At 39.8% G+C, this 18,088-nt stretch overlaps 1 protein-coding gene across 3 annotated transcripts in view; it reads left to right on the forward strand.

The window, feature by feature from the left end:
* sash1b (SAM and SH3 domain containing 1b) overlaps nt 1-18,088 on the forward strand; it is a 56,352-nt gene that overhangs the window by 23,552 nt on the left and 14,712 nt on the right. Inside the window, exon 1 of one of the 3 annotated variants that reach the window (XM_005736660.1) lies at nt 16,858-16,994. The exons of the other annotated variants lie outside the window; for them this stretch is intronic. The gene's annotated coding sequence lies outside the window, so the exon portion shown is untranslated. Of the gene's footprint in view, nt 1-16,857; nt 16,995-18,088 lie in introns of those variants that run through there. 3 annotated transcript variants of the gene reach the window in all.

The following is an 18,088-nucleotide window of genomic DNA, read 5'->3' on the forward strand; positions in this document are numbered from 1 at the left end:
AAAGGCAAATGATACATATAAATCATATAAGATTTGCTTCATATGGATATATAAATTGGGTAGCATAGTTCTCATTAAAAGCAAATAATAGAAAAGCAAGATAATTACATCAAAAATGAACACACCCGAAACTCTGGCTGATTGGGACCCACACCCAGTTTCACACCTTGGCTCAGGCGATTAGAGGATCATCAGGGGGTCCTTTTGTCCCTCTGTGGGGGGTCACTCCCACTAGGTTTATATCTGGGACTCCCCACCATTTGACCTTAGAACTGAAGAAGCTTCTCGGATGAGAGGTGAAACGTCTTCAAGCAACTTAAAGAAGTCCAGACGCTTTTCTTTGCAAGCTCCTTTGACTACGATGACCTGGATGACTGAGAACCTTCACAGACATACATCAAAAATGGTACATACAGATGGTAGTACAGTAGTGTGACCTTTTATGTTGCATCTGCTGACTGAATTAAAATATGTGAATGCATTCTGCTGTTTGTGTTAACCTCCTAAGACCCGAACTCTTCCACGGCATGCATTTTTAATTTCTCTTTGATATTTTGGCTAATTGGGGCCTGATGAATGTAAAAACAAAGAATTACCAGATTTTTTTTACCTTATTTTTGTTTTTAAGAAAAATGAGAGCCACATATGAGGATATTCGTTTAAAATTTTGATAGAACAGTAGCAGTATAATGTCCTCGTAAGTAGATATGGAGCAAATTTGAGTATTTTGGTCTAAATAAACCAAAATGTGATGTCCACATATGTGGACGCCAGGTCCTAGGAGGTTAAAGTTTGAAAAATCAACCACTGTATCGCTCAAATCATATTCTGTAAAGGCCCATCTCTACTAAAAGCACAGATAGCCAGGATTAAACAAAATCAGTTTAAAAAGAGCTCTTAAATACAAACTGAATGGAAAAGAAGTAGTTAAGTGTGTGTGTGTGTGTGTGTGTGTCAGTCACACTATGCTTAACTCAGGACATGACATCGGTTTGAGATAAATTAAACTTTGAGACAGGGTCAGAAGACTGAGGTCATCAAAAGATGGATGTGTTCAGCAGCAATGCTCATTTGGTACTAAAGGGCCAAAAGTATGCTATACTGCCTTGTACCAATGTCTGAATCATGGATACAAGGCAGAATTGATTGATGCTTTCATGTTGCTTACATTAAATTCTGACTCTACCATCTGAATGTTACTGGAATTGTTTTTCCAAATGTCTGCTGTCCAATTTTTGGTGTGCCCCATGCAAATTGTAGCCTCAGTTTCCTGTTCTTGGTTTACAGAGTTGCACCTGGTGTGGTCTTGTGCTGCTGTAGCTCATCTGCTTCAAGGGTCAGTGTGTTGTGTGTTTAGAGATTTACTGCTACTGTTAGATTACCTTCCTATGAGCTCAAAACAGTTTGGTCATTCTACTATGAAAGTTGGCATCCCTCTTTTGGATCCTTCATTGTAAACCCTAGAGATGGTTGTGTGGGAAAATCCCAAGAGAATTTTCACATTTTAATATTCTTGTTCAAATGTGGTTTTAATGAAAAATTGTACACTGATAACAGTAAAAATGGGTCATTGTTCTAAAGAGTCAGATATGATATAATTATGATGATTAGGGCTCCAAAAGTCTCTACAAACGCATACAAATTTTGTTTGGTTAGTACATATATCATTAACATCTAATGAAACAAATTAATTTTTTTCATCAGTTTCTTTGGCCAGTGGATCAAAATTGTATACACTGTATTGTATTAACCATAAAAAACAAAACATCAAACTTGTTTGTTAAAGGAATATTTAGACCATTGCAAAATCACTGTGATAACAGCATCATACACTGCATATAAACTGAACACCCAATGTGTTTTTAGATACAATAACTGCATCACACCAGTTTACTTTTTACACAGGCACAGACACTATACTCCCATCTCATTATAAATGGAGAACAGGTGAAATCTGTATCCACCTTCACATTTCTGGGCACCAATATCTCCGCCAAACTCATCTGGACCCACAACACCGACGCCCTTGAAAAGAAGGCCCAGCAGCAGCTGCTAATCCTCCATGTCCTGAGGTAGCATAGCCTGGACCAGCAGCTGCTGCTGGACTTTTACATCTTCTCAGTGGACAGCGTGCTCTCCTACTGCCTGGGTGTTTGGTTTGCAGGGGCCACTATTGAGAACAGGAAGGCTGTGCAGAGGGTTAAGTAACACTGCCCCAGAAAATCATTGGCTGCCCTCTGCCACCCCTGGAGGCCATTGCCGGATCTTCCGGTCTCAGGAAAACCGGGGCACTCACAGGTGACCCCTGCATCCCGCCCACCACCTGTTAGACCCTCTGCCTTCCACACGGCACCTCATGGTGACTCACTGTTTGTGAGTCAGCCCTCCATGCACAGTTGGTGTGGAGCACCCACAACTTCGTTGTACATGTACACTGACAAAACAAAAGGCTATTCTTTTCTATTCTGCATTACTGGATTTTGCACGAACATCCAATCTCATGCCTCAGAGTTTTTCTAGTTATATTGTTTGATTCTTCAAATGCACAGCACGGCATTGCAGTGGTTCCTCGAGGAAGTCTTGTTTGTGCCAGTGTTTCTGCGCCTGCAGACAGGCTTCATCTCTTTGTGGGTCAGATCCACTGAGTGAATATTTATCATGCCTTGATGTTTCTCTTTAACGTGCGTCTGAACGTATCACTCAGCTGATGTTTATCAGTCGTCTCTCACTTGACGTTTTGAACTTTCAAATATGAGACTTCAAAGTGTTTGTTAATGAAACGTGCCCAAGATAGACCCGGCGAATTAGCATGTAGAAAGCACTTGAAGTGGAGTAAACTCGATAGAGCTCAGAGCCGCTGACATTTAGCTTTCGGCTTTTTAAAGTTCCTTTCTGGAGTCAGCCTGGCAGAAAAATTGATTCAAAGTGCAAGACATTTTACATGGTTGACATGAGACACAGACAGACCCGAGCAGGTTCAATCATGGATGTAAATCCATGAAGTAAAAGATAGCTTCTTGGCTTTTGGCTTAGTTTTTATTATTACAGCTTCCCACACTGGATTTTAGACATAAAGACTGACTTACTCTGCGTCTCGACATGTTGATATTTCTTTATTGTGCATGTGTGACCGTGGTTGAGAACAAATTACTATTTAAGGCCTCAGAAGTCCAAGTGTGGTATATAATTTTCCTTTACCCAGAGGTTGATTCCTGTTGGTGGAGTTAAGATTAAATTGTGTCTTCAGGGTATGGAGATGGATTAGTGTCTTAAGCACATACTGTGTACAAAATGTGCCACATATAGAATCTCTTTCCTTCCTTGTCCCTAATATCTTTGTCAAGGTTGCAGCCATATCTGATGCACTGCGCCCTTTATTTAAGCACTTAATCACGTAATGGCTTCCGTAGGGGCCAATAACATCGACATGAGAAACGTGACTGTGTTCATCTATTATCTTATTAACTTTGTGAAATGACATTTATGGTTTAAACTCACTGTATGTTGGAGTGTTTTTTCAACTGCTAACTTTAATGTTCTGCATTCCTTTCTTATTTAATAAGATTAACTGCTCCTCACGTATGGATGACAGTACAGCACACAGTCTCTCTTGCAGCTCAGTGCCCATAAAGCTTCCTTGCACCTACAGTGTGAGATGCATTAGCTGGCATAAACCTGGTTGATGTTAGTGGTTTTAGGTCTAAAACATCACATCTATGCAGAGTAGAAACCATTATGTCATAACAATCAAATCAAACACATTCAGTTTGGATTATTTTCTCTTTTTTTTTTGACATTTTGTTTCCATCTAATTGCACTTGAAATACTTCATGTATGTTCTGTTTGTCTAAACGTTAAAATCTTTGACTGAGGTTGACGAGATCTGTGGCGGGCGCAAAGAAACAAAACGACAAAGAAGCTCAAGTCATGCTGAAAGGAAGAAAGGTATCTCTATAACCACAGGAGCACCACAAACGTACACTGTAAACTTGCTGAAAGTTCGATTTATCATAGGACTGCTAGTTTTTGAGTCATTTGGTACAAATGTTATCAATTTTTATCTCTCAGCATTAAACACAACATGAAATTGAGGCTGGAGGAAATGAATGAAAGAATCAAATCACAAACAAAATATTAGATATTTAAAGTTTAAAGTGGATGATGGTGGTAGTTGTAAAGTAGCTTAAAGCCCCAGATCACTGTCTTCTAATTCATCATGTATTCATCAAAATTTCTAGACCGGAGCTGTCAAGCTGTTTTATCCTCTAGTGAAGCTCAGACCGACTGTGCAAACATATGTCATACCTGAAAGACATTTGAATTCAGTTCAAACAAATAAAAGGTTTTTGGTTTTTTTTTTTTAGATTAAATAGAGCTGAGTGTTTGTACACTGCATACTTTGACAGAAATGAAGGCTTTTACCCACATTTTGACTTGAAGGCAGACCGTTTGTTCCATAGTTTTATGTGGATTCCTACTTTGGTTACATGTGCATTGCTTCTACTATACAGCCATTGCCCCATTTACCCTGAATGGTCCCACCACAGCGTTTGGACCTTTGCCATGAATGAAATTTGATCCAGTGGATGTCCTCTTACTTCCATGCAGTGCTGCGATTGTAATTACATTTGACTTTTATTAGTACTCCCATCCATACACAATCACGTTCAAACTGCCAGTCTAACAACAGCAGTTTGGTCTCCATCCTATGCCATCTTATGTTTAGTATTGTATCAAGATTAGCTGTCTCATTAGATGTCCATTTAAATGATGTATTCATATAACCTTTCATGTAACCTTGATGTTAACATTTGAACAACATCTGGGGTCCTCAGTAACTACTCGGTATGAGCTAATGATGCCCAGTGGACAAAGTCCACTGCGAAATGGAGTTATTTTCCGCTTCGCTGGTTAATCTGGCGGCTGTGTCAGTGTCGCACACGCTGGCCAGATTTTAAAGAGTGATGGAAAGCTGTTCAGAGGAGGAGCCACAGAAACGAGTCTGACCATTTGCCAAATTTTTTGATGTCATCTTTTAATAAAAATGAGAGCTGTGTTTGGAAGCATAGTTTCTTTGTCTGCCTGAGAGTTTATTCCAAAAAATGTGACCATGTTTACTTTAGTTGAATGTATTCATTTTCACAATGAGTAAAGTAATAAACAAAGCAAATATTGACCAAGATCTGTCATTCTGACAATTGTATTTGCAAACCAGAGCCTGCCTAGAGTGATGCTGTTCAGTTTATACATTAATTAGAGCTTGTTATGCTGCAACACTGACAGTGTGCCATATAAACAGCTGCTCCCTTGTACCTGTACAAGCTCCAGTCAGTCGCTGCAGAGATGTTTTGGCTCATTTTTTTTTGGCCACTCTCTCTGTTTGGTTTGAGCTAAACCAATAGTAAGCCAACCTTTCCTCACAGCTAGATAACCATGGCGTTATTATTTTAACGTGTTCCCAGCTGTCTGCATGGAAACTGTGTGGTCTAAACAACCTCTGCATGTTTCTAACTTATACCTATTTTTAAAAAGCAAACATAGAGAAAGGATGTGGGTGTTCCAGTGATAGTGGTGATAGCAAATCTACAAAGAAACGCAAACTGTGCATATCTGTGAGAAATGACAGGAAACTGTACGACAGGTATTGTATCTGCTGGGCCTGCAGGATGGACAGAGCAAATAAAAGAATTACCCTTCTAACCTTTGGTGAAGCAGAAGTTGACAGGTGACCTTCCTGTTTGATTTCATCTGTTAAATGTTTGCATAAAAGGAAAAATATGCACATGATAATAACAGACTGTAGTTGTTTTTCTTTGCAATAGTCCAAGTCATATTGGTTTGAAACATTTGATGTTATTCATGCAACAGTCTCCTTTTCGATCAACCTGAAAACTACAGGGGAAAATAAAATGCGAGCTGGTTGTGTTTCTGCGGGGTGTTTGCTAATCTATGCTTGTATCAGCAGGATCCAAAGGCTTGCAGCCAGTGCATGGCCAATTGCAGCAGTAAACAAGCTAACTCAAAAACCAGGGTCATTTAGATCTCTCCACACATAATTACACTGCCAAATGTGGCAGAGAGGATCAGAGGTCTGCAGCTGAGTCTGCGTTTTAAAAATGCTTTTGTCTGCAAGCTGATTTGTGGTTCAAAATATGTCACTCGAAAATGGTCTCAATATTTATTAAAGAATTAATCAGCAGCTATTATTTATTTTAAAATGGTTAAACAGTAGGGGAAATACTAATGGCTGACAATCCTTACACCTAATACACTAAACTGGAGGGTTTTTTTGGCCATTTTTCCTCATTGTGTAATTTATGCATTTATATCCACAAACTTTCCATGTTGTTCCGTCTTTCCTTTCATTCTCCTAAAAACAAACCCATCTGAAAGCATTTCTGTGCGGACTTGTTGAACGTTATTCGCATGTGAGAATAGAGTTTCACATAAATTGATTCATGCCCTGTCTTGGGAAATTGACAAATAGGTGAGTTCATGTTTTCTTGGCTCTGGCAGAATGTGCCATGCCTCTCTTCATGGAGATTTCTGCCTTGGCCTGTTTGTGTTGGATCAATCACACCCAGTTATCTAATATGGATCAGGTTTTGCATGCTAAACGAACAACTTTTGGCACTAAAATGTGTTTACATTTCTTGTCACGTATTGCAGTGCTACATCTTTTGCCGTTCTTGTTGTTGTAGTTCAATTAAATTGAGGTCGGGAACATTCAGCATCTGACAATGACGCCTTAAAATCTTCAGATTCTTTGTGCATACACTCACCTTCTTCATGGCACAAATTCAACAAGATTGCTGTAATACACTCAGAGATTTTGGTCGATATTAATGTGGTAGTATGACACAGTTGCTGCAGATTTGTCAGCCTCACATGTGTAAAGCAAATCTCCTTTTCTACCACATCTCAAAGGTGCTTTATTGGAGTACACTGAACTCATTCTCATGTTCAAGAAACCAGTTTGAGATTAATTGAACTTTGTAACATTCTCAGTTGGTACTCAGTGTTGATACAAGGCAGAATTAATGCCTGTGTGTTGTTTGTGCCAATTTCTGACCCTCCCATGTCAGAATTCGGCATAAGTCAAGACTCCTTGCAATAACCCACACTTTCCAATCATCTGTTGTCAAATTTTGGTGAGGCTGTTAGAACGGTAATCTTAGTTTCCTGTTCCTGATGACCATCCTGTCTGTCACCAGCACCCATGCTACATCCAAAGTCACTTAAATTACCTTTCTTACCCATTTAGACTTCAGCAGATGTTCTTGACCATGTCCAAATGCCATTTGGTTGCTGCAATATGATTGGCTGATTAGATATTTGAGTTAGCAAGCAGCTGAACCTTTAAAGTGGTTGGCGAGTGCATGTCTGATGGTACTAGGCTTATAAATATGCAGGTATAGTCCTGAATTAGTAGTCAGGACTTTGGTTTTCACTGCACTATATTATTTCTTTATATTTAAATGATTCTACTACCAAAGTTCCCATCTGTGTGTGGCTGTAGGACTTTTCTGCATTCTAAAGAAATTTCTTCCCGTCTTACTCACCTTTATTTCACCTCTAGGATTAAAGGTAAGTCCAAATGTACCTCTAGAGTCCACGCATGTAATAATCTTCTGTAATAACACTGTTTAAAACCACGGTCTTACATTGGAACCTCTGAGAATAGATGACATAATAGGCTAATTCCTCTTTTAATGTATCCTCTGACTGTAGTCTGAAGTGGCAGGCAGGCTGGGTGACATTTCTAAAGAAATAATGGAGAAAATTATTCCTTTTAGAAATGTTGAGCCCGAAGGAAGAAAGATAAAGACGAACAGTGGTGAGAAAAATGGGCCAAAAGCGATGAGAATAAGCAAAGCAGGAAGGAGAAAGTCATTTAAGAAAGGGGTTGCATGTGATGACGAAAGTGCTAGAGTGAGGGGTAGAGATAGTCGTTCTGTATGTATGATTAGTAGTTATCAATTGATGTAAAATGCATTTAGGAGCCACTTAAAGTATTATGTGGATTGTAGAGTCAGCTGTGCAGGTAGAGAGCTTACAGTGCATTCATTTGATTATTGAATTTCTTTTCCTGAGTGCTTTTGCTTGTTTTTGATACGGTTTAAGCATTTTGCATTGTTAAAGTTAATATAACACTTATACAACATGGCTCCTCAGATGCTCTCATGCAGGAGCTTATTTTTATGTGACATTTTAGTTAGTTGAGAGGGGACTGATAATATTTAAAGAAAAACAGAAAGAAGTAGAAATAGTTGTAGAATGATTAACATAGTGGCAGTTGTGTTTTTATCTAATGAAAGTTGTTGTAAAACCATTTAAGTTCAAAAATACAATTTGTAAAAGGTCATTTTATCTGAATCGTATACATTAGTTATAAAAGGTAAAGTTACAACATGCCTAGAGCTGCCTCTGAGAGTCTACAGTTAACATGTTAAATGCAAAAATTCATGACGGCACAATTAGAAAAAGACTGAAGTATGGCTTGTTTGAAAGGTCGTCTCGTGCATTTACATGTAACATTTTAGAGAAGCAGACGGGGAGAAAGCTTGTTCTCTCTTAAAGGACATGACAGCATTCATTTAGGGGGGGAAACAATCACAGCACATCGGAACAAACACTTCATACCAGCTGTCAAACACGGAGGTGAAGGGGTGATAATTTGGGTTTGTTTTGCAGCTGCAGGACCTGGACACTAAACAGTCATTGAGATGGCCATGAACTCCTCTGTAGACCAAAGTATTCTAGAGTCAAATGTGAAGCCATCTGTCTGACAGCTAAAGCTTGGCTGAAACTGGATCATCTTACAGGATCTTGATCTGAAGATCATCAAACAGGGGCTGAGAAGGAAAAGATTGGATTGACTGGTTGCAATGGCTGTCAGTCCAAGCCCAGACCGCAATTGAGATGCCTTTGCAGGACTTTGAGCTGTGCATAAACAAATGCCTGCAAACCTCAATGAATTGGAGCGACATTATAAAGACGAGTAGGCCAAAATTCCTGCACAATGATGCGAGGGACTGATAAGGTAATACAGAAAAGGATTTCTTAGTTATTTCTAGTGAAAGTAGTTCTGCAAGCTGTTGATTCATGGGGTCTACTTAGTTTTTCAAAACACTGCAGAGAATTCAGTGAAATTCTCTTTTTCACGACTGTTTAATGAAGCCATTTAAAGTTTTATCCTCACAGTATAGCTAGTTTCATATTTACCAAGGAGGTAATTATAAGTACAAGCTTATATTAGTGTTTATGTGCATGTCATTCGGTTTACAAACAAGATCACTTGAAGAGTTTTAAATGAAATTTGATAAGATTTGTAAGGGTATAGAGTGAGGAGATGTTAAGTTTATTAAGATTTGGCTTCCATCGAAGGTCAACTCGATGATTTATTAGCCAAAAATGGACAAAAACCAATATAACTTAACAATCATGGTTCTTACAAGTGTGGTGTATATTTTCAACATATGAAGTTAAAGCATAGAGTTAAAATACCATGTGAGATTTGATATCTGATGTCTATTTCAAGGTCAAGCTTTTAAAAACTGTTTCTTGTTTGTTTTGACAACATAGGAATAATGGGAATACAATGTCTTTTAAATGTCTTCATAAATGTGTGTTATGTCTGAGTAAATGTAACTGGCTTTAAAAGATTCCTTTGGCTCTAACTAAACCCTCATTGGGAAACAGCAGGAGGAAAAAAAACATCATTTTCACACTGTGCAACAGCCACTGTGGCATTTTACTATTAAATAAATATTTTTAAATTACATGAAACTTTAATAGGGTATATTGATTGAAGAGTGAGGCTGAGAAAATCTCAACACTTTACCTGATGTCATCTTGGGGAAAAGGGCTGATACTGAGCAAGCAATCAATTCTGGTGAGTGACTATGTATATTTACTCACTAAGCCAGAAATGTGAAGCATTTTGTCATGCATTTTCTTTCCTTTACCATAACCCCCTTTGTTTTAGACATAAAAATAAGTGTAAGGAAAGTGCACTACGTTAGAGTTAAGTATGCTTTCACTGTAATATTTTTACAGTGTTGATGTGAATGTTTGAACGTAAGAAATCAAGTTTTAAAAGCTGCATTACAAGAAGAGCATCACAAGAACAACCACTGATGGAAATACATTTCTTCAGTGTTTGTCTTAGAGTTTTTCATGACATCAGAGTATGTTTGACTAGCTGCGGTTTGCATCCATTAATGGCTGAAAGGTGGATGTCCTTGGAATGACAGTGGAGGAGACCAATTAACCACACTGAGAGTTTGGAGGAGGCAAATCGAGTTGGACAGGAATGGTTGTCAGCAGCTCTGTATGCTTCTGTCATAAGAGGCATGTGCAATCAGTGAGAACAGTTTTCTGAACATGGGAATCTCATCATTGAGGTTTGAAGATGCAGGTCCCTGACAAAAAGATCTCCCAGAGGAGAAAGCCATCTGGCGTGTGTAGAGGAAACACTGGATCTGGCTAGACAAAGAATATCAGGAATATCTTACTCAGGAATTTCCACAGTGAGCTTTAGTTGCTTCCCAAGAAAATGTAGTTCAAATGCACGTCACTCTCCGTGAAGCATGGCTCATTGCAAGGTAAATAGTCTTCTGTTTGTGTCTAGAGTCAGGTCAGCCAAGTATGTCAACTGCCATTTTTGTTATTAGCCTATTACAGAGTGTGGAATTACATGCATCTTGTTGCGTACTGCGTTTGACCTCCTTCCTTCAGAACTGCCTTCATTCCACAAGGTATTAGAAACATTCCTCAGATTTTGGTCCATATTGACATGATGGCATCACCCAGCTGCTGCAGATTTCTCAGCTGCACATTCATAAGAAACTCACTTTCCACCACATCCCAAAGGTGCTCTGCGGGATGGAGATCTGCTGACAGTGGAGGCCATTTGAGTACAGTGAGCTCATTCTCATTTTCCACTCATTTTAAGTGATGCTCATTTGGTACTAAGGACCCCAAAGTGTGTCACAAATGTATTCCCCACATCATTACACTACGATCGTCATCAGCCGGAGCTGTTGATACAAGGCAGAGTGGCTCCATGCTTTCATGTTGTTTGCACTAAATTCTGAGCTTATCTTAATATTGCAGCAGAATCACGACTCGCCATACCAACAGCATCTTTGCACTCTTTTCCAAGCTTTTGATGAGCCAATTGAGTGATCAACATATTAAATATTTGCATTAACAAACAGTTGAACACGTGTACCTAATAAAGTGGTTGGTGATTATATGTATATTTTTAGCGGATCCTTGGGCTAATGTGGAAATCGTACCATCATAGGTGTTATAGCACAGTGGTCCCCAACCCCCGGGCTACGGACCAGTCATTTGGTACCAGGTCACGAGAGTTGAGGCTCGGGTGTGAAATTTATGGTTTTCTTTTCCTGTGTTGTAGTCGTGTGTCTTATTTTGAAAGAAATATTTACGCTTTACCTTAGCAACCAGAGAGCAGAAAGGGTGCAGAAAGGAGGATGTTACTCTCAATGTTGTTGAGAGTAACATGTTCAGGAAGCTGCTGCTAATAAAGTTAAACAATTACACAGTGAATTCATTTTTAATTTTATATTTAGAAAATACCACAGTTTTTGTCTTGGTTGTATCATTTTATTTTGTTGAATTTATCCACGATACCGTGAAAAAATTGTCTGACATTAAACCGGCGCAAAAAAGGTTTGGGATCGCTGTTATAGCATACTGCTTCAGCTCTATTGTTTACCGATCGTCTGTTGCAGCTGAGCATGGAGGTGGTATTATTATGTTGCTAACTAGTTTTTTAAATTCACTGCTAACAAATTATTTTTGTTTTTATGTATAACCCAAGAATATCAACCTGTATCAATACTGGAGTTGTGTATTGCACTGGTGGCCTTTCTGGGGTGTTCCCCATCTCTTAAGCTGTGTGAGTTTGGGCAGGCTGATGGCCACTCCCAACCCCTATGGTCCCTTTTCTTGGGAAGCGGATTCTTGTTTGGACATGTACAGAGTGATTGGTGTAGACAGGCAGCAACCAGTTTGGATATTCAGAAAAAGGATCTATTTGGAAACATCACTATGAACAAAAACAGTTACTGTTATAGAAGTGAATTTATGTCGACATACTGCTTCGTCTGGATTGTTTGTGCATCAGTTGTCTTCCATCAGCTTCTGCTTGTTAGCAGAGTTCGACTCAAAACTTGGAAACATACTGTGCCGGTTTTATCAATATGTAACCGTTAACTCCCAGAAACTTTTAGCTTTAATTGGATTTTTGAATGTTATGGAAGCCCCTTTCCGCCACAAAAAAAGGATCCATTACTCGAAATTTCGAGTTATTTTCTCGTAATTTTGACTTATTAACTCGAAATTTCGAGTTATTTTCTCGTAATTTTGACTTATTAACTCGAAATTTCGAGTGCTGCTAATCAGTAATCTACATGAATGACGTCATTTCCTTGTTACCCGGAAGCTGAAGCCCTCAGCTACAAATGCTACAGCTAAGCTACCAGTATTACATCCAGTCATGAATCCACAGATTGCTGAGTATTTTCAGCGTGGCTTCAAAAATGATAAAATCATTGTGTTATTAGCTGAATCACATTGCGTTACTATCCGCAAACGTACTCGCGAAAGAGATTTGTTGCGATCCGGTTTTGAGTGAGCATTAGTCTGCGCATATGCTTCCGGGTAACAAGAAAGTAACCTCATTCACGTAGATTACTGATTGGTAGAGCTAACTCTAAATTTCGAGTTATGTTTCTCCAAATTTTGAGTTAATAAGTCAAAATTTTGAGTTAATAAATCGAAAATTTGAGTTATTGATACTTGGGGTTTTTTGGGGGGGGGTTTTAGTGGCAGAAACGGGCTTCCATAGATGTTTTAAATTGGTGATTTAAAAAAAAAAATTAAGTACATTTTAAAAAAGTTGTTAGGTTTCTCTCTTGTTCCAAAGCATATATTGATTTCAAAACTGAGCCTTCTCATATTCTTGGTATTTCTTATGCACTTTTATTTGACTGGCAGATTAAATGTTAAAATAACAGAATTTTACCAGTCTGTGCTTACTCACTCATCCTAGGTTGCTCTAATCTGTTCTCTGGCCAAAGGTCTAGTCTGCTGCTACTCTTCATATCACTTACTGCTGTGCACTGTGCTATAAGGTTTTTCAAGTCAAGCGAAATCCTCCTCTCCGTGTTTTTCCCATGAAATGTTTAAAAGAGAAAAGCCCACCAGAGGGTTTTTTCTCTCCTGCTTTTAGGCCACTTTGCTTGCTTTCACACCATGAAGAATGACCTCATTCTGAGGCTTCGTGATCTTACGTTTCGTGATTGACAGCTACCCTTGACTCCTGCGTTGCGTCTCAGGAGGATCAGCGGGTGTCGGGCTCTCGTGAGGGGTGAGCGGAGCCCCTTACCCGATGCAGCCATAGACGTTGCGAGCTGACTCTCACATCTCGAGGGAGCGCAGCGCAGCCGCACAAGGGTAATTACCCGAGCACTGGGGTGAGGGGCAGATGAAGTGATTTCAGCACTTTTGAATTAAATATGGTCCAAGGAACATGAGTAATCCACAGCTACTTCATGACAAACCCAGAACCATTCACAGAGCCTTTTACGACGTATGAATACACATGGCGTTTCTTGGTATGAACTTTGTTGAATTTTAAAGGAGCGGTATGCACAGTTTTTGTTTTGTTTTTTCTTCTTTCTTTCTTGTTCTCAGCAGCCTTGAATTAAACATGCTCGAAGGAATGGGAACAATCTACATGCCGCTCAGACCACAAACGCACTGCCATCCAGCAGGGATTAAATACACAGAGGATTTCCATCCATGTAATTTAACTGAAATTTAAAGGAGATAATTCGCCATTTAAACTTTGAATTAAACATGCTCCAAGGAGCAGCGACAATCCACAAGATACTTCAAAACAAAATCCAGAACAATCTACAAGATGCTTTTATAATTATACATGATGCATATTTCCAGATGTGCATTGTGTTGCAGTTCATAGCCGGGTGGTTGTTGGAGTCTGTAGTTTCCTGCACTTAAATCTATCCTGTGTGATTTCAGCTAATGTTTAAAATCCCATTGGGATTTGCAAGAGTTAGTCTTGTCGACAAAAGGTTGGTTCTGTGCCTCCTGTCTGCCCTTTTAATCTTCTTAGGCGTTTCACATGCACCCTTTTTTTTTTTTTTTTTTTAAATCAGGGTCCCTGGCTGCTTTCCCTTTGTGGCATGATCTTTATATTTGTCTCCATTGCCTGAAGACAACAGGGGTGGTTTTAATTGGCTTTTTTTTTTTTTTTTTTCCGAAAAATCTGTCCATGCACCTTCTTGCAATGTGAGAAAACCTGCTTGCAGTCAATTCTGTTTTATTGCAGAAGGACCAAAAAGTCCTATGCAGTGAAGCTAGCCTTTTGTATCTGTAAGCAGTTGCTCAGTGACTGACAGCACGAGAAGTGGGAACAGAGCTGTGTGCCTGAGACCTCGCTAATGCAGTTCAAACAAGGCCAGGTATCCTCCTTTCCTTCTGTCTGTGTGTGACTGACAGCGTGTATGTCATAGTGTGACCCTTCTCATCAAACTCCCCTTTGGGACTTGTCAAAATCCACTTAACCACTCAGACCTGAATAGTTAAGCTCTTCCACTGATCCTCTCTTTTTTTTTTTTTCCCCCCCTCTCTCTCTTTAGGGGACCCTTGGGCTGTCGATCTAGACGAGGCCTTTAGGTATTCTGGAATAATTGTCACACTCCACACACTAGTGTTTTAGGTTATAATAAATATTGCTGCTGTCATCTTGAAGCTTTAAAAATGTCTTTTATTTAAGTATAGATAATGTAAATTTAGGCATCTTTTAGCTTGTCAACAACACAAAATGTACAGACTGTATAGATAAAAGCAGCCGTAGCAGTTGAACCATTGGAGCAGAATAAAGTAACATCCTCAGGATATATTTTATGTATGTAGCATTATGTGAATACAATACAGACTGATAGGAAAGATATATGCGCTGTAAATATAATGTTAAACGTGTTTACTAACACAATAACTGTACAGAAGTGTACATTTAAATGCAATCAGTGATTCACCTACAATTCAAGGAGCAGAGCATTTGAAATCCTTATGATTCCAGTTTTAATATTTAATCTCCTGTGTGGTCTGATTAAGACCTTTCCTGTACAAACAGGACTGGATAAACTCATCATTTCTACTGCTATGGTCACATTTTAGGTGCACCGTCTCAGCTAACTAATATTATATTCTGTATTTAATTTTTATATGCAGCTGATGAACAATGATAGGTGCGATGACATGATTTGCCTTTGAAAGATACGCAGATGAATGTGTCTCTCGCACGGAGCGATCTCCTCGGGGATCAAAGCTCAGAGGAGCGCTCGGGCACACAGAGCTGGCGCGCACACAGTCAGGAGACTTGACGGTGATAGAAAAGGAGATGGCGTCAATCTCTGGCTTCTCCTGTGCTCCGAGGTGACAAGCAGCCCGCCGCTGTGTAGCCAGGCGGAAAACTGCCCTTTCTGGCATCAGTTGCCTCGGCCCTTTGGCACCGCACGCTCAACGTAGCCCTCGAACATCTCCACCATCCATCTGCAGCTCGGCATAATCTGCAGCCTCCTGCCACTGATCTGACTCTGGTATTGGTACCTCCTGCTGCTGCTGGTACTTGCTGCTCTGGAGTCACTGGTCAGTCACGCAGGATGAATAATACACATCCTGCGTGTAGGGTCACGATTAGACAAAGAGAGTCTGGGTTAATCTGACTGACTAATACTGCAAGCAAATGAGGTCACCGCCTTGATACCTATACTTAATGCTCAATGTAAACATGTCTTTTTTTATGGAGATAAACTACAGCAGTGAGCACAGAGGAAACATTACTGCTTCTATTTTTTTTATTTTTATCTTTTATGGCACTTCAAACTAGTATGTCCAGTTTACTTGGCTCTTCGTCCCACTGTCATTACCTTCACCGCCCTTTTATGTGGCGGCCCAGTAACTAATAGTTGGGGAGACAGAGCTGCTATTTGCTGCCACCTGCTGGTGAATTAGGGCAAAAACTGTATGCTGGCTGACATCTGAGGACCATCCGGATTATTGATCTGTCATATGGATTGTTTCTTTGTACCTTTTCATTATGGTTCATGTTATTCCCTTTTCTGTAAGGTGATCATTAAAGAGGAAAAAGACTGCTGGGCTCTTCTTCAACACTTGTAATTTTTCAAAATAACTTTTCATCCAGTCCAGCTGTGAATGTTTGGATTAATTTTTCTATTCAATCGTAGCAAATACATTCAGCTAAATGAATGTCAGTAATAGCTGTTTTTGTACTACTGTTAAATCTATTAGTAGTATAGATAAACTTATGCTGTCCTTTTAACCAGCTATACCAATTACTACTAATCTCTTTTGACACTTACCGATTTATTTTAATCATTTATAGATGCACTCATTTAGTTGGTTTACTAATCTTTCCATTCATCCCATGCCTACAGCAGAAGTACCCCCTGGGGTGCACATCTGCTAAGGTGTGATCTGAAGAGCCTCCATATCAGCAGAGGGAGACATTCATGACCAGCAACCACACTTGAAAAAAATCCCCTGATGTATCACTCTCCTAACTCCACTGCAGACCTAAACATGCAGCCACACTTTCATACACTGAGAGGTGGTGGTTTATTTGAACATGTGAGTCAGCCAGTCCCTGTGGGCTGCAGCTGGAGAGAGTACAGTGCCCCACCCAGCAGCAGCAGCAGCGTCAAATGTGGTTGTAACTCCCCCAACCTGCCCTCCCCCTCTCCCCCTCTAATTTATGCACGCTGGACTGCCCTCCCCTTTACTTCAGGATGTATTGTCCTCCACTCTTTAAACTGAGTTAAGTATTCAAAGGGAGCCATTCACTTACAGAACTGTGGTGGAACTAAAGAGCAACTACTGGATGGCTGCTGTTGGCACACAGATGTCTGTTTGCGGTGAGTGTATTTTTATGTATGTCCTGGAATGCGGCGCTATGGTCGGAGGAGGTCGTTTTCTGTAGATTAACAAGAGGATCTCTGAATTCGTGTTGCCTTTTTTCTGCTCTTGGTTTTTGCTTTTGAATCTTTCTCTGTGCTTTCAAATGCTTTTGTTAGTAAGTTATTAACCAAGTCGGTGCTTGTCCTCACATGATCCTTTGAAACATCACTCAGTGTAATGTGTTGAAGGCATGTAGTGATCTTTATTAGGTCCCCTGCTGAACTGTAACCGTACAGTGTCATTTGGTTTGAATTAAGCTGTTCAAATCAAACACAAGGCTTTAGTAAATAAAAGGTTGTTAAAATAGATGCAGACATGGACTTTTTCACATTGTAGATCTGGTGATCAGAGCACAGAACCTAACTCAGATTTCACTAATTCACCTAAAAGAAGATCTTATGATCTTTAGAACTATGTCGACCTTCTCATACTCGACATATTGACCTCTGACATAACGTGACCTACATTTCTGTCTCAGAGCAGGATTAAAAAAAAATAATTTGCTGATACTTTGTGACCCAGGTGTGGTTAAGGCAAGCCAGAGGAACTGTAAAAACACTCATTAGACACTCTTGGTCCTGGGGGCATGTGGATCTTTTGTCTGCCCATGAGATGCTTATTGCTCGAGAAACGTGACACCACGCTCTCCTTTTCCAGCCTCTGTGGTCGATGTCTCATGCTACAGTTTTGGCGCAGACTCTGCTAATTTGGAAACAGTTGAATTTCAAGCACGCTGCAGTATTTTTTTGTCAGTCATCTCCGAGGAAGAATGTGCGAGATTGTTTATTCGATTTAACGTCCAGCTCACTTTTCTGACTGTATACTTAAGTTGTGTTTAGATTTGTCTATAACAGGGAAGTATACACACTAGACATCCACCATGTGTAATAAGCACTTAGGGCGCCGCAGTGTCATGTGGCTGCTTTACAATGGGCTGTTTATGTGAACCAGTGGCAGTCGGAGGCAGAAGAGCGACTGCAGCCAGGCACAGTGCAGAGCTTCTCAGTCGGCCTAAGCCTTGTTCCTCCTCTATATGAAAAGCAGCCAGATT

This window comes from Pundamilia nyererei, unplaced genomic scaffold, assembly GCF_000239375.1.
Source record: "Pundamilia nyererei isolate P.nyererei 1_Seehausen unplaced genomic scaffold, PunNye1.0 scaffold00070, whole genome shotgun sequence".
Taxonomy (NCBI): Eukaryota; Metazoa; Chordata; class Actinopteri; order Cichliformes; family Cichlidae; genus Pundamilia; species Pundamilia nyererei.